Genomic DNA, 22,903 nt, shown 5'->3' with positions numbered 1-22,903 from the left:
CTCTCTTCCCAAAGTAGTACATTTAATACCAAACTTCATTTTCCGAATTTTTTCCCAAAGAGACAACAAGGGCTTTGCACGAGGCATAATGTGGGGAAGCTTCCTAACACTCCTCTGTCAAGACCGCCCAGCCCCTCCAGATCCCCCACCCAGCAGTGGCTATTCAGTGCCTCTTCACTGCCCGTCCTTCCCTCCCCTGACACCACGTCCCTCCCTCCCCTGACACCACGTCCCTCCTTCCCCTGACACCACATCCCTCCCTCCCCTGACGCTATGTCCCTGCCTCCCCTGCTGCGCTCCCCACCTGACTGGCCAGGAGCTGCCGCAGTGTGCGTTCAGAACCTCCCAGCCACTGCCCATCCGGACAGAGGCCCCAGCCCCCACATGGCTCTGGACGGGCTACCCCTGTCCTGTGGAAGGAGAGACACACGGGACCCTGTGGAGTGAGCTCTTGGTTCCTGCTCCTCTGGGAAGCTCAGGGAAGCTTCTCGGGGAGGATCTGTGGAGATTTCAGGGTTGCAGCAGTTAGTAACGGCTTAGGAGCTCTTCCGGCATTGCCTCAGTTTCTCGCAAGCGACCCCTCTGCTCCATGTGGCCTCTCTCTGATGTGGGTTTTCCTCTGGCACCTGGGGAGTCTTGGGTGAGCCTGTGTTATTCGTGAACAGGTTCTGGGACCTATCACTGTGTGGGGCTGTCGAGGGCTCCCCAGAACTTAACAAATCCTCAGGGGAACTGAGGGGTGGTAGCACACAGCACGGGGTGCCTGGCCAGGTCCTCCGACCCAGGGGCTCCCACACCCGGAGAGCCATTTTCTGTAGCCGCTCGGCTCTGGCTGGGGTCAGATTCTGCAGCATGTCTGTTCCTGCCCCTTGGCAGGGCCCTGCACCGGTTCCTTCCCAGCCCCGCTCTCTCCTCTGGGGACGTGGCCCCAGGCAGTGCTGGGCCATTGGCTCTCAGTGCTGGTCTGGGGGATGATGTTCCCTGTCCCTGAGGTCTCCCTGACAGTATGTGAGCCAGCCCTCCCTGGGCTGACGGGGCTGGTCCTCCCCTTCTGTATCCTTGCAGATGGACACCCGCTCCAGGAGCCAGTGTTCCCGGAGCCCAAAAGCCGTGCTCAACAACGGAGAGCTGGTCTTGCCGCCCCCGCATCTCCCGAGTGAACGACTGGTTGTTACCCCCTGCACTACTTCCAGGTGGTGACCTGGGCTGTCTTTCCTGGGCCTTTCACTCGGCCACCTTTGGGATCTTCATTCCCCCTCCTGCCTCATGTGTGGAAATATGTCGCCTACGTGGTATCCTTTTCACTGTGCACAGTCTGAGCGGACGGGGCCTCCGGGAGGAACCCTGCAGTGGGCCTGGCTCTGGGATCTGGTCCATGGCTGCCTGGCTGGGCAGCAAGTAACCTGCCATGGGCACAGACTGTGTCTCCCCGAGCCTGCAGGTGGGCCCAGTGGCCACTGGTGCTCTGTGCAGCCCCTGCTCAGGGTACGGGTGGATAGGACAACTGCTGACCCCACATAAGGCCATTCCTGTGTGGCTCAGGGTCAGGGTGGACAGGGCAGCCCACTGACCCCATGTTTCAGCACCACCTGCTCCCATTCTCCAGTGGGGGGGGACCCTGCGTCTGCTCCATCTCCCAGTGGGTGGGAGGGACCTGTGTCTGCTGCTCAATCTCCCAGCAGGTGGGGGCTCACATCTGCTCCCCATCATCTTCCAGCAGGCAGGAGCCTGCGTCTGCTCCCATCTCCCGGGTGCACGTCCGTGGAGCATGTAGGCTCTGCCCTACCCCCCAGCAGACCATGTCACCTCAGTCAAGAAACCCCATGCCCCCTAGGGTCGCTGAGACATGAGTATGTGAGGACAAAGGGGGCCTGGGGCCAGTTGGCCTGCGTTTGGTGCCTGGGGGCACTAGAACCCTATTTTCTAAAAGTGGGATGTGTCACTCCTCACTAGAGCCTGCCTCAGTGGGGAAGCGGTGACCCACTGTGTGGTCCTCGGGCTGGGCCATCCTGGGCAGGTCTCTGGTGAATGGCAAGCCTGGTGTGTGTTGCTGCGGCACGGGCAGGGAGGTGTAGGGGCCGGATGCAGAGTGGACCAGGTGTGCAGCCCACCAGCCTGAGCACCTCAGCCACCGGCAAGGCCATGTCCCCTGTTTGCTGAAACTTGTTGCTGTGGACATCTTTCAGTTTACAGAGGTAGAGACTACAGTCAAGCGGACCCGCAGGTGCCAGTCACCTGCTTCAACGGTGTGAAGCTTTTGCTAAACTTGTTTTACCCTCTCACACATGTGTACCGAGTAGTAGTAACCTTAAAAAATCTCAGACATCGTGAAATTTCACCTGTAAATGCTCCAGTTTGTGTCTGAAAAAACTATTTTTTATTTTTATAACACCGTGCTTTATCTCACTTAAAAATTACATAGCCATTTCTTAACATCATATATTCCTTTTCCGTATGGCCATTCCCCCAATTTTCTAAACAAGTCTTTCTGCAGATGCGTGGCTCACATCGGGAGGCCATGTGCCATGGGGCTGCTGTGTCCCTGAAGCCCCGCTTCCCTCCATCTGTTTCGCTCCCAGGCCTTTGACTGGTCAGAGAAACTGGTTGCCTTTGCCCACAGAAGGCCCCTAAGTCTAGACTTGGCTGGATTTTTCCCCAAGTGCAACAGTTTCCCTTGTGGGAAGGCTTTTGATAATGAATTCAATTTCTTTGATAAAAAGCTATGTTTCTCTGTTTTCTTGTTTCTATTTTCATAGGTTGTATTTTTCTTCTTTTTCTTCTTTTTTGAACGTGGAGTCTCGCTCTTGTCACCCAGGCTGGAGTGCAATGGTATGATCTCAGCTCACTGCAACTCCTGCCTCCCAGGTTCAAACGAATCCTTCCTGCCCCAGCCTCCTGAGTAGCTGGGACTACAGGTGCGCGCTGCCACGCCCTGCTAATTTTTGTATTTTTCGGTGGAGATAGGGTTTCACCATGTTGGCCAGGCTGGTCTTGAACTTCTGACCTTGTGATCCCGCCTTGGTCTCCCAAAGTGCTGGGATTACAGGTGTGAGCCACGGGGCCCCGGCTGATAAGTTGTATTTTTCAGGAAATTGGAGTATTGCACGTAGGCTGTCATATTTCTTGGAATACAGGTGTTTACAGTGTTTCCCACTATCCTTTTTCCGTCTGTAGGGTCTGTAGTGCTGCACCCTCCTTCCTCACTATCCTGGCCATTTTGTGTCTTCCTCCTCCACCTTCATCAGTCTTCCTGGGGTTTATCCCTTTCATTCATCTTGAAAAGAGTCAGCTTTTTAATCTATTAATTTTCTCTATTTGCCTGTTTTTCTTCTATTTAAACAAAATCTGCTTTTATTTTTACTACTTTCCTTCAACTGACCTTGGGTTTACTTTGCTTTTTTTTCTATCATCTTAAGATGGAAACTTAGGTCATTGATTGTAGACCTTTCTTACTTTTTAATGTATGTTTAAAGCTATGTATTTTCTGTAACGCACACACATGGACCCAACCACACACAGAGAGACACACACTGCCAGTAAGGCTTTTGGCCTCTCATTCAACCACCCCGTCTGGCTCAGTGATTCAAGGGTGTCTCCACAGGGATTTGAGGCTCAGTCTCTGGGTCTTGGGGTGGCTTGTGCGGCTAAAGTTCCCTTGGGAGGTCAGGCCACACCCTCTCTACAAGTCGAAATGGGCTGGGCCCACCTTGGCCTCACAGAGAGCCTTGCAGGGGTCCAAGGGTGTGCTTTAGTGAGAGACATGAGTTGCTGACTCATCCTGGGTGCTCTCTGGCTCCATCCCTTCTTGCAAACCTGCGTCCTGTTTGCAGGTGGCTCTCCAGGGCTGTGAAGTGGCTGTCCGGGGCTGGGAGTGTCTATCTGGGGCTGGGACTGTCTGACTGGAGCTGTGAGTAGTCGTCCAGGCTGCGAAGTGACCGTCTGAGGCTGGGAGTGACCATCAGGCTGGGACTGGGAGTGACCATCCAGGGCTGGGCATGGCTGTCCAGGGCTGGGAGTGTCGGTCTGGGACTAGGAATGTCTCTCTGGGGCTGTGAGTGGCCCTCCAGGATTGCGAGTGACCATCCAGGGCTGGGAGTGTCTGTCCGGGACTGGGAGTGTCTGTCTGGGACTTCAAGTGACCGTCCGGGACTGTGAGTAGAAGACTTTGTGTCCCCCTGTCTGCTCCCTGGCCTCCCCAGTCCTAGGGGATTTAGGGAAGCAGTGCTCACTTCCCAAGAGGAGGCCTTTGCTGAGAGGCCCTGAGTGTGCCCAGTCACTAGAGTGGGGGTTCCGTGGGGGTCTAAGACCATGCCTGGATACACGTGTGGGGGGTTGGGCTTCTACCATGGGGGGTGCTGGAATGTGGCAACCCATGTTTCCACCTGGCACACACTGCCAGCCTTGCACCCCTCCACTCATCAGGAGGACAGATCATAGTTCTGAGTAGTGGCCTGTCTCTGCCAGGCCCAGGGTGTGCCTGTGGCCCTGCTGGCATTCCCCAAGATCCCCTGCCATTGGCCGAGCTTCTGCTGTGGCCCAGAGTCCGAGTTCTCCACCTACAGCCCTGAGTCCCCACACCCCCAAAGCCTGGGTCCCAGATGGCCTCCCCCTACTCAAGGGCCCAGAAATCCACAGACCTACAGACCCACAGACCCACAGAGCTGCACTGGCAGCGCCATTGGCCCCAGGTGCCCTGCAGTGAGGGATGAGGATGTCACTGAAGCCCACAGTCACTGACTCTGTGCCGCACGGCCGGCCTCCCTGCTCCAGCACATGCCCTCCAGACATGGGTGTCCTCCTGTATTGCACCTTCATGGCAGGTGAGAAGACAGGCTGTGATCGGACCACGCCCGAGGCAGTCCACGTCAACATGCTCCAACAGCCCCCAGATGCACTTGATAGGATTTTTAATCCAGAATCTGGCCAAGGTTCTGGGCGTGTTGCAAACCGAGTCTCTGGGTTGTGTTTTAGGTCAGCACAGTGCCTGCCTGCCTTTTCCTGTCAGCTGCTGGTATCTCCTTGACCACAGCGTCACGGTGTATCCAGACCAGTGTCTTGCTCCACGATCTGGGGTTCTGTGTGGTTGAGGCTGAGCAGTTTCAGAAGAACGTGGCGCGGGTGGCGTCGGCCTGTCCCACTGCTCTGTCAGGAGGCCTGGTAGGTGGGGATGCAGCGGTTCCTTGGGAGGGTGGGCCGGGTCTCTGCCCCTGCCAATCCGGAGTGGTGCACAGGTGGACTCTGGGTCTCAGGTATGTCGCTTTCCATTGCAACCCTCATCTGAGTCACAGTTACGCTGGGGGTGTAAAATGCTGTGTTTCCGTCTGCGATTCCACTGCATGGCCCAGTGGATGCTCTGCAGAGGAAGGCGCCCTCCCCTGCTGCTCTGCCCGCCATCTGTCTCTCTCCCTCAGCATCGCCAGGTGGCCGCGGCACGTCCTGGGGCTGCCATCACAAAGCACCAAAAACCAGGTGCCTGCAACAGCAGACATATCTGGTCTCACAGTTCCAGGGCCCGGGGTCCCCAACCGTGTGGAATCGGGGGTTGGCTGCACCCTGCTCCCGCTGAAGCTGCTGGAGGGGATGGCTCCGGCCGCTCTCCGCGGCTCGTCTTCTGGTGTCCACACTGTCTTTTCTCTGTGTGTGTCTGCGGCTGTTGGGTACCCGTTTTTGTAAAGGTGCCGGTCATTGGAGTAGGGCCTACCTGAAATGGCCTTACCCTAACAGGACTATCTGCAAAGACCTTATTTCCAACTGCGGTCACAGCCACAGGTGCTAGGAGTTAGGGCTTGGACCTATGTGGGGGATGATTTGACCCTCCACACCTGGCTATTTCCTTATGCGCCGCTAGAATCCCTTCTCTCTACTCTTCCTTTGGCCTGTGGCTTGGCCATGCGTGCCTCTGGGCTGTCACCTGCTCTCTGGTAGGTGAACCCTCTGTGGCTCCCCTGTACCCTCTACTCCACACCTGGATCTCCATTTCTAACGGAGCCCTTGGTGTCCCAGCCCTCATCCATGCTGCCCCTCCCTCCCGCTGGCCGGCGCCGGGCTCAGGACAGCCTCCCCAGCTGCACCCCCCGTGCCCCTGGGCCAGCAGCACGTGGCTTTCCATTGTGGCCACTGGAGGGTGCCCACAATATCTGGCAGCTGCAGGGACCTGGGCTGGTCTGGGAAGTGACCACCCAGGCCCTGTGGCTGCAGCCCCTGACCCTAGGGGAGGTCAGGTGCAGGGTGAGGGATATTGTATTGTGGAAAGTGGGGAAGAAATGGAATAAAGACCCCAGGTTAGGCGGACATTTGAGTGCCAGGCTTGGCCGACTGTCAGTGGCCTCGTGCTCAAGCCCTTCCAGAGCATGCCTCAGTGCACACGTGCCCACATCTGTTCTTCTGCAAAGGGAAACAGACTCCGCGGCCACCACATCCATAGGGCCTGTTGTGTGGAAGGGATTGGAATCTGTGTAACTCTGTTTAATCTGGAGAAATCTCTTCCCAGCAAAGTCCTGTGCTGTGGCCCAGGGCAGCACGAGCTTGGCGGCCGCGCTGGAAGATTCACCAGCGCGGAGTGGCGCTGCACCTTCCCAGCACGTGTCAGCTTTGAGCCCCGCAGGGACTGATGAGGTGCCAAGACGTGACGGGGACTGCACTGGGCCCCAGGAGTAGGGGCTGTGGGCTCGCTCTCCGCCTCCTCTCTTTTCCTGCCTGGAGAACAGGGCGGGGAAAAGGTTAGCAGTGTTACAAAGGGCACAGGGCGTGTGTCCTGGGCTGGCGCTGCCGCGCTGTTTGTTTACAAAATACAGATTGTTGCTAGGGGAGGTTCCGGCATAGCTAGGTTCTCATGACAGCTTGAGACCGAAACTTCCAGAGGGCAGGCGGTTTGCGTGGTGAAAGGGAGACACTTACTCTAGTTCTTTTACTGTTTATTGCTTGTTGGAACATAAAGCACTACCAGGATAAAATTAAATGTGAAAGTAGAAGCAGAGAAAATTGAGAATACAGTACCCAGTGTCTCCTATCCTGGGGCTCCCGCCAGCTCAGGAAGGGTCACCCGCGTGGGTGGGTGATGGGCAGAGTGGCCAGCTGGGTCAGTCTGGGCAAAACATAGCCAACTTAAGGTCACCAGGATCATTCCTATGGGTGATGGATGTCCCAGGAGGACATCCTTTTGCAGAGCGTGGCCCTCGCTGGCCGAAGTGCGGCCGATGGACAGCAGGGCACCGTAGTGTGCAGTGAAAGATTTGCTTCAACCTGGTTCTCATGAGAAAAGCTTTGAGTCCAGGGAGCTGTCCGGGGGGAGATACTGCCCTGGAATCTTAAGGGGGGGTGTCCTTTGCCAGCTGAACCCTGGTTTCTGGGTGGATGCCTTCAGGGTGACCGCCCGGCCTCGCGCCTGCAGGTTTGGAGACTGGCTCGGGGCGCCACGGGTTTGCCTGGCAGGTTCAGGCTCAGGTCAGCCCTGAGCTCCTCCACATGGAAGTCAAGGGGTCCTGGTTAGGGCCACACCATCTCCAGGCTGTCTCCTGGTGGCCCCTGCAGCAGCACCGCCTCCCTGGCAGTGGGCTTCTGTGTATGAAGCCTGGAGAATGTGAGGCTGCAGTTGGATGTGGTGACAAAGGGCCTGGGTGGGCGTCCTCAGCCTGAGCTTCACCTGCTGCCCAGGCAGAGGCTCTGCCTGGCCCCGGCCTCCCTGCCCACCGGTTTCCAGCGAGGGAAGTGCTGCTCCAGCTTTGCAGAGGAAGGGGCTTCTCCTGGGTCACAGTGCAGCTTCCTGCCTGGTCTCATTGTCCTCGGCGGCCACGGAGAGCGTCCCAAGGCTCCAGATGCCCTCTCCGTTGCCCCGGCAACCACATAAATAGTGCAGCGTCCCTAGCTCAGCCTGCAGGGAGCGGGTGCACGAGACAGCAGGCGGGATGCAGCCTCGTCACGCTCGTCACCAGCTGGACAGTGAGCCCTGCAGCCTCAGTCCACTCCCGTTTGACGGGGCCCCTGCAGGCCTCTCCTCTAGCATGGTGGGATCAGAGTGGCCAGGGCAGGCGTCTGATCAGTCCTGGCCCCCATGTGAGTTCCCCAGAGCCTGGCTGGCCTCCAGCCGCACTGTCCAACTCCCACCGCACCCCAGCCTGGGCAGCCGCTCCCTAGTCCCATCCCCTTGGCATCCAGATCATTCTCTTCTGTCCTTGCAGCCATGTCTGCACCCACAGAGCCTCCTCCTCAGCTCATGCCCACAAGCACCCAGGGTCGTGGCCACGTGGGTGCCTGGAAGATGCAGGGTGTGCGTCGCGTCCTGCCGAGGGCTTCAGTACCTGTGTCTGCGTTTTGGTCGGAACCAGCTTCACACTCAGGCTTCCCATACATTACAGCACATTTCTTACGGGACCCTTGTCAGGGAAGGGCTGCTGCATAAAAACCCTAACCCCATGCCCCAGGGTGGTGCCAGGACAAGGCGGAGTGTGAGCCCAGCAGCAGCGAAGCTGTCCCAACGTTGCCTGAGGGGGCTCCGAAGAGGGGCTCTGTCAGGAGGGACAGCAGCCCCCTGGCCTGGCACAGGACCCACCCTGCTGGCAGCCTTCTGCTAAACTCCCTGTGCGGCCTTTTGCACATGGCCAGCACCTTCCTCCTCGCCCCTGTGCCAAGGTGGACAGCGCTGTGCCCCGCAGGTCGGTAGCCTGCGTTTCCATGCGGTGAGGGCCTCTGGGCTGCCCTGTGGAGACGGCTGTCAACCCTGAACTCCTGGCTAGAAGGCAGTCCAGGGGCCAGGCAGGGTGACGGGAGGGCCCGCACTCCACCCCTTCTGTTTGGTTGCCATGGGGAGTCTGTGTTGGTCCCAGTGAAAGGAGGAGGGAGCCAGGATCTGAGGGCGGGAGCTGATGTCCCAGTCATGGGGAGCCCAGCTTCTCCTGGCTCCAGGGGACAAGAACCCTCTCCCCATTGTCCCCGCAGCCAGGCTCTGAGACGGAGGCCCAGGTGAGTCTGGGGTCCTTGAGAGAGTCAGGAGTCCCTGAGAGAGTCTGGAGGGGCCCTGAGTGAGTCTGGGGTCCATGAGCGAGTCTAGGGGTGGCTTCCCTGAGCAAGTCTCGGGGAGAGGGTCCCTGAGTGGCCGTCTGGGGTCTAGAGGGAGTGGGTAGATTGTGCAAATCCCTGCCTCCTCCCCTCTCCTGCTGTGCTGAGGCTGTGTTTCTCTCCCAGTGCTCAGGGATCTCTGGTATAAAAGAACCCAGGCTCCCCAGAGCCTTTGGGGCGTCTGGCTGTGTTTACACCCAGGTCTGTCCCTCAAGGTGTAAAGGGCTTTGGGGTCACTGTGGTTGGCTGGGCTGGCTGAGCCTCTGGGGATGTGGTGCATTCTGTGGGGGATTTGCCCTGTGTCCAACAGGGATGAACAAAAAGGGCATGGGAGCAGCCATCCCGGTCTCTGCCTGGCACAGGGCTGTGTGTGCAGGGCTGATGGGTGGTCTCGTCTCCTCTGGGCCTGGGTAAGCAGGGCTGTGTGTGCACCGCTGGGTAAACAGGGCCAAGTGGGCAGGACTGGGTGTGCAGGGCCGGGTGAGCAAGGCCAGGTGAGCAGGGCCAGATGTGCAGGGCTTGGGTGTGCAGGGCCGGGTGTGCAGGGTGGTGTGTGCAGGGCTTGTGTGCAAGGCAGACTGAGCAAGGCTCGGGTGAGCAGGGCTGGGTATGCAGGGCTCAGGTCTGCAGGCCTAGGTGTACAGGGCCGTGTGTGCAGGGCTGGGTGAGCAGGGCCATGTGACCAGGGCTGGACCTGGTTGAGCTGGGCTTGGGTGTGTAGGGCCAGGTGTGCAGGGCCATGTGAGCAGGCCCAGTGAACAGGGCCCGGTGAACAAGGCCAGGTGAGCAGGGCTCAGGTGTCCAGGGCTGGGGGAGCAGAGCCAAGCCTGGCTGAGCTGGGCTCCAGTGTGCAGGGCTGGGTGTGCAGGGCTGGGCGAGTAGGGCTGACTGGCGGCCTCACCTCTCCTGGGCCCTTGGGCCTCATGGGGACGCCTCATGCCAGGCTGACCAGGCCCTGGGCCAGGTTCTTCCTTGACGTGCCAGGTGACCGGGGGGATCTTCTCCTTCCACCTCGTCGTCCACCTGATTGCCTCCTGCATCGACCCGGCCGACTTCAATGTCAGACTCATGAAGAACTACTCTCAGCCCATGCCGATCTTCGACAGATCGAAACACGCACACGTGATCCAGAACCAGTTCTGCCACCTGTGCAAGGTCACCGTGTGAGTGCCCACCCTGGCCGAGGCCCCGCGGTGTCAGGGTCACCTCCAGGGGCCCGGGAGCTCAGGTCACTGCTGGCCCCACAGAGCCCCTGCCGTGGCCACAGCTGACACTAATGGAGCTTCCAGGGAATGGCCCTGTGGCCCTGTGGCTGCGGGTGGATAGCCCCTCATTGTGCTGTGAAGGGGGCACAGTGCCAGGCTGCCCCAAATCCTCTGCAGGCAGGGCTGAGGCTGGAGGGCTGTGTCTGTCACCTGCAGGTGACCCGCTGCTCCCCTGGAACGGAACGCAGTGGCACTCAGGCATGTTTGGTCCTCAGTGCATTTCGTGCACGAGGTCCCTCCCCCGTGATCCCAGGGCAAGAGAGCGCTGTCTGTCTTGGGGCTTTTCAAGGCAAGCCCCAGGGAAAGAGGGAGGGAAGGGTTCCAGTGTCTCCTGGGGCCTGGGGGGCATCCATGATGGCCTGGGGGTGGCTACAGGGCTGCTGTCGGCTGCAAGGGAGGTTCTGTAGGCACAGGTGGGATCCAAGCCCCCAGCCTCAAGTCCTGGAACCATAGGCAGGTGCGGCCTCCTCCAGGACCATTGCCCAGAGTGAGGCTGGTGCAGGAAGGCTGGGGGGTGGTCTACGCTCCGGTCTGCACCCACCACAGACACGGGCTCCTCCTGCCCTGTGGCTACCTCTGCCCAGTGCTGCCCTGCTTCTCCTCCTCCCCACAGGCCTCAACTCCCTCCCCCAGCCTCCCATTCCCCGCCGAACGCCCACTCCCCAGGCCACACAGGGCTGGTTCCCCCGAGGCACCTGGCTCCTGGTGATGGGGCTCCGGCCCTGGCCCAGCCTGCGCACTTGGGGCCTGACACCCGTTCCCCGATTCATCCATCCAGGAACAAGAAAACCAAACACTGCATTTCCTGCAATAAATGTGTATCTGGCTTCGACCACCACTGCAAGTGGATCAACAACTGCGTGGGAAGCTGTAATTACTGGTGAGGGGCACAGCGGGGATGGCCGGCGCGGGCCAGGCTTGGGGGAGTTCGGAAGGGAGGGGTCTGTGGGCAGGGGTCCTCGTGGTGAAAGGGTGGAGGGTCGTCTTGGGGCTGCGTCCCTGTCCTGTTGTGGTGATGCTTGGTGCCTGTGTGCCCCGGCCTCCTGTCTGGCTCTGGGGCTGTGGTGCAGCCGTCCCTGGACAAGCTCATCCACACAGTGTTAAGTCCCTGGAGGCCCAACGTGGGCATTTGCTGGGCTGCCCTGCCTGAGGCCTCCTGACCGCGCTGTCCTGGGCCGAGCTGCCTTCTCTCCACCTGGGCTGAGGCTCATCCAGCACAGGGGTGGGGCCACGGGAGGGCAGTGGGCACCAGCGGGGACTGACGAGAGGTGTTTCCCCTGACTGCGGTGGAGGATCCAGGGACTCTCAGGCCTGGTGTTCTGAGCCCCGGCTGTCAGCAGCCCTGAGTTGTGAAGATCACCAGGGAAAAGAACCACATCTGCCCCCAGCTACTCCGTGCTGACCTGAAAGAGGCCTCGGTGTGTGTGGGAGTGGGGACCAATGTCATCTGGTGTCACAGGACGTGCCGTGGGGTCCCTGCCCTGCCTCCCTGCCATCCCACCTTGAGCACAGTGTGTGTCCAGAGTGGCTGAGCAGCCCGCAGGGACAGAGAGGCTGCGTCACTGCAGAGTGAGTCCCGAGGCCACAAAGATGGTAGGGGCCGGGGAGACCCACCTGCCTCCTCCCCGGGAGAGGAGCAGCTCCAGGACGGCCGAGGTGTGGCCGGCTCCTCTGGGTCACGCTAGCCCTGGGTGCCACTTCCTTCTGGACTCATTATGCTCTGGTGCCTCGAGCTGGCTCAGTCCGGCGGGGCCTGGCGGGGACAGTGAGGGGGTGAGGGCCCACAGGCAGGTGGCAAGGAGAGGGTTTGCCTTCCTCAGGAGGGGCGCTGGAGAGGCACCGTGTGGGCACCAAGTGCAGACGCCGCCTGTGAGTGACAAAGGGGCGTCAGGAGAGCAGGGCTGGGGTCATGGGCGCCCTTGGCTCTGAGCAGCAGCCAACGCCGGCATCTGCGCCAACCTCACTTCTGTCCCTTCATCCGCCAGAGGCGGAGAGAACAACGGCATTGAGAGCAAGACGAGGAAAGTTGAGGAGCTGATGGCAGAGCCCCGCGAGGGACGCTGCCTACCTCTTCGTGATAAGAAGAAGGGGGATGGAAAGAAGGCAGGCGGCCCTGGTGTCCCGGGAAGACCGTGAGCACTGGCCTCACTCAGATTGTGTGGGCTAAACATGGGCACCAGGGGCAGGAGGTTGTGCTAACCAGGAGGAGACGGCCCTGGGCGGCTGTGGGGAGAGAGGCCCCACGTGAATGGCTCTGCCCCATCCTATGGGCTTTGGTCTCTGTGGTCTTAGAGACCCACCTTCCTTACTGGATGAAGAGGGGAGTCCTGTCCGGACAGTAGGATGAAGATGAGGGGTTTTTAATCCCTACAAGTGGGCTCAAGCCCAGGAGGACTGGGGGCAGGTAGGGCATGTCCGCTGCCTGGAGGGGCTGCTGCTTTGGAAACCCAAGCTGGGCATGGAAGGCCTCGCCACGTCCTCCGCGCTGCGCAGCCACATCCAGGCCAGGCTCCCAGGCTCAGCGCTGACAGGAGAGCGCACTGGTGGTGTCAGGAACCAGGATACCAGGAAGGAGGGCTGGGACCACCCGCCTGGTTGTCGCTGTGTCTCATCCAGAGACCTGAGAGGCCATCTGCCTCCCACTCATGAGGCTGAGGCGGTTGTGGAGGGTGGTCCTCGGGGCAAGGTCGCCAGTCTCCTGTGCAGGCTCCTGGAGGTGCAGCCTGGCCTGCATGTGTGTTCTGTTCATCTAGGGGCAGGTATCGGGTGGAGGCCATGGGGAGCTGTGTCAGAAGCAGCTGGCCACTCAGACTTCATTTTGAAGCTGGAAGATGGACCTTGGAGAGTCCTCAGTGCTCGTGGCGAGGGCACAATTCCCTGAGCAGGTGAGTGATGTGGGGCTGCCTTCCAGAGATGGATGGGAGCCACATTCACGGTAGATCATAGAGAAAACCTGCTTGATGAGGTCAGGGAAGCACAGCCTTCCCCACATTGCCCAGCCGGCCAGGGAGCCCTGGCCATGCTGGAGACCCTGGGCCCGCCTGGGAGGTTTCCCGGCTTCCCTGCCCTCAACCTCACCATGACGCTCAGGTTAACTGTTTCCCACAGAGCTCACCTGCACCAAGTGGGCCTCTGGGAGCCACAGGGCACGCTGAAAATCTGGTTTTGATGGTATTTGTGCAAACCTGGGCAAAAGAACATATATTTTAACTTGAATATAAACAAGCACAAGTTTGTGTGCTCAAACCACGACAGGTTCTGGGGGGCGTGGAGGACTAGCCAGAGCCATGTGAAGCAGCTCAGGGCCCGGCCAGGGCTGAACACCCAAAACACTGCAGGCGACGGGGCTGGGCTGGCTGCAGGCAACTCCATAAGGCACCCACCGCCATCTGCTCCTCACTGCAAATAGGCCTCTGTGGGCGGCTGCCCCAGTCTCCAGAAATAGTCACGAGACATCAGCTCTCACGGTGTTGGTGCTTAGGGAAAGAAGCATGGAAATTTTGGCCCCTCCACGGAAGCTCGTGGCTGAAATAGGTGCAGAGCCCATTTGATTAACGTTTATTAAGACGAGTCTTTTAGATAAACGGGTATCTCAGGTTTTCCTTTGCTTCGATGCGCTGCTTTGCTGCCTGCATTGCAGGCCGGGTGGATGGGGCTCTGGCCGGCCTGCTGAGGTGGGCTCTGTGCAGGGCTGCAGGGATGTGACCTGTCTCGGCCCCATCAGAGGCTGTGCTGAGTGACACTGATGGCACTTGTGTTCACCTCCTGGGCCTGGGGCTCTGAGTACCTGCAGGAGTGTGTGCTCCCAGGACCCACTAGCCAGCACCTCGGGGTGGCCGCCACACTGTGTGGTCCTCCGACTTCAAGGTCTCTGTGCATCCCCCAGGGTGTGCCCCACCCCGTGTCCAGATGTGAGGAACCCCGCAGGCCACCTGGACCCTCAGACAGAGCGGCCCCTCCTGAGCTGGCCTCTGACCCCCGCCAGTGTTCCCAGGGGATCTGGAGCAACCTCTCAGGCTGCATGGTATGGGGGACCCAGGTCTGTGAGAGGCAGCTGCTCTTCTGACACCACGGACGATGCAGCTCAGTGAGGCCTTGGTGGGCAGGGGGGCGTGGGCCGGTGCCGGTCCCCAGGTCACAGCTGCAGACCTCTCTTGCTGACCATCAGCTAGCTGTGGAGCTGGACCCACGAGGCGCCTGCACCCATCCTGGCCTCACAGGGCCTGCATGGTGGGCGGAGCACGGCTCCCTGCGCAGGGGCTGGGTCAGTGGCGCTGGCTGCCTTTCTGAACTGTCCTGCGGGCGCTGTGCAAAGCTGCAGGGCTGGTAACTTGCCCTGTTCCTCCTTTCCCCTTTCCAGAGGCCAAGAAGATGACCACCTTTGAGTATCTCGTTAAGACCCGCAAAGAAGAGAGTTCAAAACACCAAGCGGCGAGGAAAGATCCACTCGCGCAAATGGAGGAAGGATTTCTCCAGGTACTGCTTATGTCTCTGTTCCGTGTCTCAGGCCTGGGACAATGTCTAAGGTCTCCCTGTGGTTGGGACCTCTCAGCCATGCTCCTTTGCTTCAGGGCTGGTGCAGCCTGTGGACGCTGCTGTGAGTGTGTGTAGTGCGTGTGTGTCTGTGTGTGAGGCTATATGCATGGGTATGTCTGTGTGTCTTTGTGAATTTAAATACCAGAAATGTACCAATGACTTCCTAGTGCAAAGATAGTAATGGAACTGGGTCTTCTAAACATTTCTATACTTCATTATACATCTTCTATCTCTCCTAAGGTTGAAATGTGCTTTGTGCATCTTTTTTTTTTTTAGACAGAGTCTCGCTCTGTTGCCCAGGATGGAGTGAAGTAGTGAAATCTCAGCTCACTGCAGCCTGCACCTCCTGGATTCAAACAATTTGCCTGCCTCAGCCTCCCAAGTAGCTGGGATCGCAGATGTGTGCCACTACGCCTGGTTAATTTTTGTATTTTTAGTAGAGATGTGATTTTGACATGCCATGGTCTCAAACTTCTGGCCTCAGGTGATCCACCCACCTTGGCCTCTGAATGTGCTGGGATTACAGGCATGAGCCTCTGTACCTGGCCTAAAACATGCTTTTTAACTTAAGGAAGTTAGTTCCCTTTCCAGTTAAGGGACATGAATTATTATAACTAACCCAAGAAGACATAGAAAATCTCAATAGACATAGAGCTGCCGGGAGACTGAACTACTAATTTAAAATCTCCCAGTGAAGAAAAATCCCAGGCCCTGAAATCTTCATGCATGAATTCTAGCAGAGATTTTAAGGAAAAAATACAATACCAACTACACACAGACTCTTCCAGAAAACAGAGAAGGAAGCAACACTTCCCAGCTCATTCAGCAATGCCACCATCAACCTGACACCAAAGCCAGATGTTCATTAAGCCAATACATTCAGGAAACACAGGCAGAGATCACTGATAAGACCTTGGCAAACCAAATCCAGCAGCACTGGCAGGACCATGCACTGTGGCCAAGTGATATCACTCCAGGGGTAAGCAGTGGCTTAAGACCTAGAAATCAATTACTACAGCTCAGCACATTCATCCAATAGACAACAGTGACCATGTGATCAAGCCAATCAATGCAGAAAAGGGTTTGTTACCAGCAAGTTCCCATTCATGATTTTTAACAAATCTCAGTGATCTAGGAATGACAGGAAAGCACCCTGTGGACCTGACATGACATTTTCTGGTGAAAGGCTGGTGACCCTCTCTTTGAGGCTGGACATAGGCGATGACACCCCTTCCTCCTACTTCTAATGTCACAGGAACATTCCGGCCGGCCCAATGCAGCAGGGAAAATGAAGGCACACAGAATACAAAGTAAAACTGTGTTTATTTGCAGGCAACAAAATCCTAAAAAGTATGTTTTAAGAACTAGTTAAGATAATAAAATTGCTTAACAAGGATGTGGGGCACATATTAAAATACATCCTCACACATCTCTATCCACCAGCAATGAAAAATCCGGGTTATATTTTTAAAACTTCCTTTCACAATCTTATAAAAAAGAATAAATTCGACAAACCTTGTGCAAATATAACACTGGAAGCTACACACCATGACTGAGAGAAGTCAGAGATGCTCTATTGAGTGAAAAGGTATACAGCATGCATAGACTGGAAAAACGTACTATTAAAAGAGCAATTTTCCCCAAACCTGATGTACAGATTTACCACAATCCCTGCTGAACCCCAGCAGGCTTCTGGTTTAGCAGAGATGACAAAGTGGTCATAGAATGTATATGCAAATTCAAAAGACCTAGACTACTATACAAGCGAAAACAATTTTGAGAAAAAATAAAATTGGAGAACTTAGGCAACCAGACTTTAAATCTTACTATAAAGCTGTAGCACTAAAGACAGTGTGGCGCTGACATAGAGAGAGACATAAAGCTACAGTAATAAAAACAGTGTGGCACCAATGTAGAGACAGATACGGAGAAATGGACCAGAAAAAAGGTCCAAAGTTAAACCTTTCATTTATGGTCAATTGACTTTAAATAATGGTACTAAAATAATTAAATGGGGAGAAATTATAGTTCAACAAGTGGTACTAGAACAATTGGATATCCACATGGAAAAGAAAAAAGAATGTTTTGAGTTCTTCATACCTGTACAAAGATTACCCAGGACCGCTTCGTTCCCCACACAAAAATTAGCCCCAAATCCATCTGACACCTAAACTTAAAAGCTGAACGTAGAACACTTCTAGAAGCAAGCATAGAATGAAATCTCTGTGATCTTTAGTGAGACAAAGCTTTTCTTTGATATGACACCAAATCACTGGCTATTAAAGAAAAACATCATAGTTTGGACTTTACCAAATTGGAAAATATTTGCTCTTCAAAAGTCACCATTAAGAAAATAAAAATATGGGCACACATGAGAGAGATTGCAGGTTTGGTTGTAGAAAACCACAATAAAGTGAACTTCTCAGTAAAACAAGTCACGTGAACTTCTGGTTTCCCAGTGCATATAAAAGCTATGTTTACATGACATGTGTGCAACAGCATTATGTCTAAAAACTCTGTGTCTGAATTAAAAGTGCTTTATTGCCGAAAGCTGCTTCCACCGACACTCAAAGTGAGCACATGGTGCGGGGAAAATGGCGCCGATAGACTTGCTTGACCAGGGTTGCCACAAACCCTTAATTTGTAAAAAAAAAAAAAAAAAAAAAAAGCATCTGTGAAGTGCAGTAAAGCAAAGCACAATAAAGCAAGGTGTTTGTTCCTGTGAAAGCCACAGACAAAAAAATATTTTCAAGTCTTAGACTGATGTCCAGAATACACAAAGACACAAAGAGCTTTCAAAGTGCAATTGTAAAAAACAAACAAAAAAACACACACAAACAAGCAAGAAACCCAGTTTTTCAAATGGGCAAGAGAGCGGGGCACAATGGGAAGCACGTATAATCTCAGTGCTTTGGGAGGCCAAGCAAGAGGATTGCTTGAGGCCAGGAGTTCAAGACCAGCCTGGGCATCTCTACAAAAATAATAAAAATACATACATACATACAAAAAATGGGCAAAAGATTTGAACAAACTCCTTACCAAGGTAGATATATAGATATATGGATGCCTCATAAGCACATGGGAAAAAATGCTCAACGTCATTCTACATCAGGCAGCTGCAAATTAAAACCACAATCAGATACTACCACACACCCAGGAGAATGCCTGTCATCAAAAAGACAGACACCACCGAGGGTTGGTGAAGTTGTAGAGAAATTGCAAGTCTCCTCCATTGCTACTGAGAGTTAAATGAGGGTGTAAAGTGCCACCACTCTGGAAGACAGTTTGGCATTTCTTCAAAAGATAAATGTCTATGACCAGAATCCCACTCCCAGTTTCTCACCAGAGAAATGAAAACGCATGCACACGTAAGTGGTTCTGAGATCTGAACTCAGGGCCCAAGAGAACTCCAGGTACCATTCCTCAAAACCCACTAATAATAGACTTGACTTTTATGTAAGAATCAGCTGCATGTCGACAACTTCTTTTTTCATGTTACGCATTTTCGTTTACCCCACAGCAAAGAGACGGCGCCCTGGGCTCATCTGCACAGGGGTAAGTTGCCAGCTTCCTGCAGTTGCTTGGTCACTGAAGAATAGCTGTATTCTTTTCTTAACTCAAATGACTGGAAAATAATTCACCTATGATGAGACATTTTGACATCATGGGATGATGCAGTAGAAGATAAAATCTCAAAAACAAAGCTGAGTTTGGTGGCATGCTCCTGTAATCCCATTACTGGGGAGGCTGAAACAGGAGAATTGCTTGAACCTGGGAGGTGGAAGTTGCAGTGAGCCAAGATCATGCCATTGCACTCCAGCCTGGGTGATAGAGCAAGACTATGTCTCAAAATACATAAATAATACATACATACATACATACATACATAAATACGATGGATCATGGGAGTGTGTTGGAGATGCTTGCAGACGTCCAAGGCGAACTGAGTGAGGGAGCCTGCAAGTGGGGCACCAGTGGGAGCACTGAGGACACAGCACAGGATGTGTGGGCAGATCTGGACTCACATCCAGAGGTCAGCTCTGGCAGAGCAGAAGAACTTGGAGAGGAAAGGAGGGCAGAGGCAGCTACCATAGAGCTGTCTCTCTGCACTGAGAGCTGAGCACTCATACACCTAGCAAAGGGTATAAGGCTAAGGGTGCAGGTCCTCGCAGATGTCCTGCGTGCTCCCTCCCAAGAGGCTGTGCAGCGAGAGGGAGGCTGTACAACTTGACCCCTCCCATTCCCATCAGGCTGCAGTGCCCAGTTTTCCTTCTGTGGCCCCAGAGATTCAGAAGGATCCACCTGAAGATCTAGGGTTTGTCTTTCACTCCACTAGGAGAGCCCCATTCTGACCATGGAAGGTCACACCCTGGCCCTTAACTCCAGTGGCCACAGTCACTGAGAGTCTGATGGGGACTGGCCTGCACCCCCAGACCTGGCCTGTGAGCTGCTTCTCTTAGCTGCAAGCTCAGTCCAGGACCTGCCTCTGATCCTGCTGCTGTGATATCCCCCAGAGGCATCCCAGGCCCACCTCTCTCACTCTTTGCAGGAATCCAAAGCTCCTCTTAGCAGAGTGATCAGAAACTAATTGGCACCGTAACCTGCATTTGGACTTTGGCATCAGACAGACCTGGGTTCTAGGCCAGTGTGGAGATGCTGCTGGTTCTATAACCTCGTAAGTTTTTAGTCCACTCTGAGCCCCTATTCCTCACAAGGATATGGGGGATGTTAGTATCGCTTCCCAAGAAGGTCATGTGTGAGCTCCTGGAGTTGTGAACGTCACTGTCAGGGTCTGGCTTAGGGATGCCCAGTTAATAGTATGGTGGTTGCCTCTTTCCCCTTGTTTTGGATCCCAGGTGCCCAGAGTCACACTAATCCCAATCCTGGGTGGGTACACCGATTCATCCTTGATCTGACTGACCTGCTTCCTTCACTGACTCTGTATGTTGTTTATTTATGATAATGGAGGAAGCACCAAAAACAAAAGCAGAGTCTGACGTCGTCTTTGTCTGCTGTCAGGGCCCCCATTCCAAGTCCTTGCACCCCACTCATGTTCTTCATTCTCTTGCTTTCCTTTAAATTCTGTTCCTTAGATATCTATATAGATATAGATGTATATTCCTAAAGAGTACATACATGCAATACATTGGTAACTTTTTCTTTTTTTTTTTTTTTAACAGAAAGGACGTTGTGTGTATGTAATATCTGGAGTCTTCGGGGAATCACTTTTTTCACTTAATACTGACTTGCCAAGGTCCGTCCATACTGCATGTCACTTTCTTCCGCTTGCTCAAATCTGTTGAACTCTTCTAATGAACTTTTTATTTCAGTTACGTACTTTTCAGCTCCAATTTTTTTGGTTTTTAAAAATATATAATTTCTATCTCTATTAATAATCTAATTTGCTCATATGTAATTTTTCTATTTTATTTAGTTGTCAGTGACTTCCTTTAGTTAACTGAGAATATTTAAGACAGCAGATTTAATGTCTTTGGCTAGTAATTCAAATGTCTGAGCTTTCACAGACATAGTTTAGGCCAAGTTTTTTTCTCCTGTGAATGACCCATATTATTCTATTTCTTTATATGTTCTATAATTTTTTTTTTTTTTTTTTGAGGCGGAGTCTCGCTCTGTCGCCCGGACTGGAGTGCAGGGCCAGATCTCAGCTCACTGCAAGCTCTGCCTCCCGGGTTTACGCCATTCTCCTGCCTCAGCCTCCCGAGTAGCTGGGACTACAGGCGCCCGCCACCTCGCCCGGGTAGTTTTTGTATTTTTAGTAGAGACGGGGTTTCACCGTGTTAGCCAGGATGGTCTCAATCTCCTGACCTCGTGATCCGCCCGTCTCGGCCTCCCAAAGTGCTGGGATTACAGGCTTGAGCCACCACGCCCGGCCATGTTCTATAATTTTTTGTTAAAAACTGGATATTCTGAGTATCATAATGTGGTAACTCTAAAAATCAAGTGCTTCTATTCCTCTGGGACTGTGGATTTTCTCTAGTTAAAGGCTGGATCCATCAGTTTGTGACTTTTTCAAACTGCTTTTGCAAAATGTGTATTTCTTGTCACTGAAGTTGTTCTTCCTTTATCTATACGACCAGCTAGTGAACCATCAAAGATTTCCTCAATTATCTAGCTACAAACAAGGGGGAAGGTCTGTCTCTTTAAATCTTCCAGTGGATGCTGCTGGAGGAAGCCACTGCTGCCAAGTGGATCAAAACCAAGGCAAGTCTCGTATTGATCCCTCAGGGCACCACCAGACTGACCAAAATGTACCATGTCAAATTTTTTGAGGACAAGGTCCCTGATGCTCACTCTGATATCAGCCAGCTGCTCCAGGAATGTGGGTTGCTGCCCTTATAGGCACAGCAAGACTAAGAAATGGAGGTGGTAGCTGGCTCATGTCCACCACTCACAAAGGACCAGCAGCTTTTCCTTCCTTCCTCCTTCCTTCCTTCCTCCTTCCTTCCTTCCTTCCTTCCTCTTTCTTTTTCTTTCTTCCTTCCCTCTTCTTCTTCTTCTTTCTTTCTTCTTTCTTTTTCTTTCTTTCTTTCTTTCTTTCTTTCTTTCTTTCTTTCTTTTCTTCTTTCTTTTTCTTTCTTCTCTTTTCTTTCTTTCTTTTTTTCTTTTCTTTTCTTTCTTTCTTTCTTTCTTCTTTCTTTCTTTCTCTCTCTCTCTCTCTCTTTCTTTCTTTCTCTTTCTTTCTCTTTCTTTCTCTTTTTCTTTTCTTTTCTTTTCTTTTTTTTCTTTTGACAGTCTTGCCCTGTCACCCAGGCTGGAATGCAGTGGCGCAATCTCCACTGACTGTAAGCTCCACTTCCTGGGTTCACACCATTCTCCTGCCTCAGCCTCCTAAGTAGCTGGGACTACAGGCTCCCACCACCACACCCGGCTAATTTTTGTTTTTTGTTTTTTGGGTTTTCTTTTGTATTTTTAGTAGAGATGGGGTTTCACCATGTTAGCCAGGATGGTCTCGATCTCCTGACCTCGTGATCGGCCCACCTCGGCCTCCCCAAGTGCTGGAATTACAGGCATGAACCACCGCGCCAGGCCCAGCTTCTCCTTTCTTCAAGCATTCTCCCATAGATGCCTGACCAGGTTCCAGAGTTTCCAAATAATCCATTGCAATTGCTCTTTATAGCTCAGTGGTTGTTCCAGTGGAAGGACCAGCCTCTATAGCTTCCTACAATACCATTTTGTCCTTAGGTAAACTACTTCTGCATTTTTATACAGATTTGAACACAGTTTTACAACACAGTTATCTACATTCTTCCCCACCAACCTCCATTTCACAATCCTCCACCCATTTCACCTCTCATACTTTGTCATGCTTTTATTTTCATTTCAAATTAATATTTTATTTTCTCTTTATTCTCAGTAATTTTTGGATTAGCTTGGTGATGCCTTAGCTCTCCTTTGCTTATTGAGTCCTGTCACTTCCTTCTGTATATTTTTTCCTTGCACTTTTCTGTGTCTACCAAACTACTGCGCCCACTGCAATAATCTGGTGGCAGACACTCCCATTGTTGCCTATGGTTTGGGAAGTTTTGCAGCAGCAGTCACTGCCTGGCTGCTCAGCCTGCAAGTCCCCCAGCTAATTGTCCCATCAGGAGCCCTGCCCAGCTGAGCATCCCTGCTCCTGACTGGCGATTCCTGGGGGGCTCTTCCAGGTTCTGCAGCACGCTCCTGACGAATGCCTTCTGCACTGGCTTCCATTTGCATTCTTTCCTTCTAGGAGTTATCATTTCTGATCCAACAAAGGTTTCCCTTCTTGCTTTTCTTTGATGTCCTGTCTTCTTCTCATTTATGGATCCATTTATATCCTGATTATAATTTTTATTTTATTTTATTGATTGATTGATTGATTGATTGATTGATTTTTGAGATGGAGTCTTGCTCTGTCGCCCCGGCTGGAGTGCAGGGGCACAATCTCGGCTTGCTGCAACCTCTGCCTCCTGGGTTCACGCCATTCTCCTGCCTCAGCCTCCCGAGTAGCTGGGACTATAAGCGATCGCCACTATGCCCGGCTAATTTTTTTATATTCTTTAGTA

The 22,903-nt window shown here is 53.8% G+C and overlaps 1 pseudogene; it reads left to right on the top strand.

Moving 5' to 3' along the window:
- The first annotated feature begins 1,065 nt into the window (after window positions 1-1,065).
- On the top strand, window positions 1,066-21,068 carry LOC115895890 (annotated as a pseudogene).
- Window positions 21,069-22,903: the final 1,835 nt, after the last annotated feature.

This window comes from Rhinopithecus roxellana, unplaced genomic scaffold (assembly GCF_007565055.1).
Source record: "Rhinopithecus roxellana isolate Shanxi Qingling unplaced genomic scaffold, ASM756505v1 contig3561, whole genome shotgun sequence".
Taxonomy (NCBI): domain Eukaryota; kingdom Metazoa; phylum Chordata; class Mammalia; order Primates; family Cercopithecidae; genus Rhinopithecus; species Rhinopithecus roxellana.
Note: the sequence above shows the minus strand (reverse complement) of the source record. Positions and strands in the feature narration are given on the sequence as shown.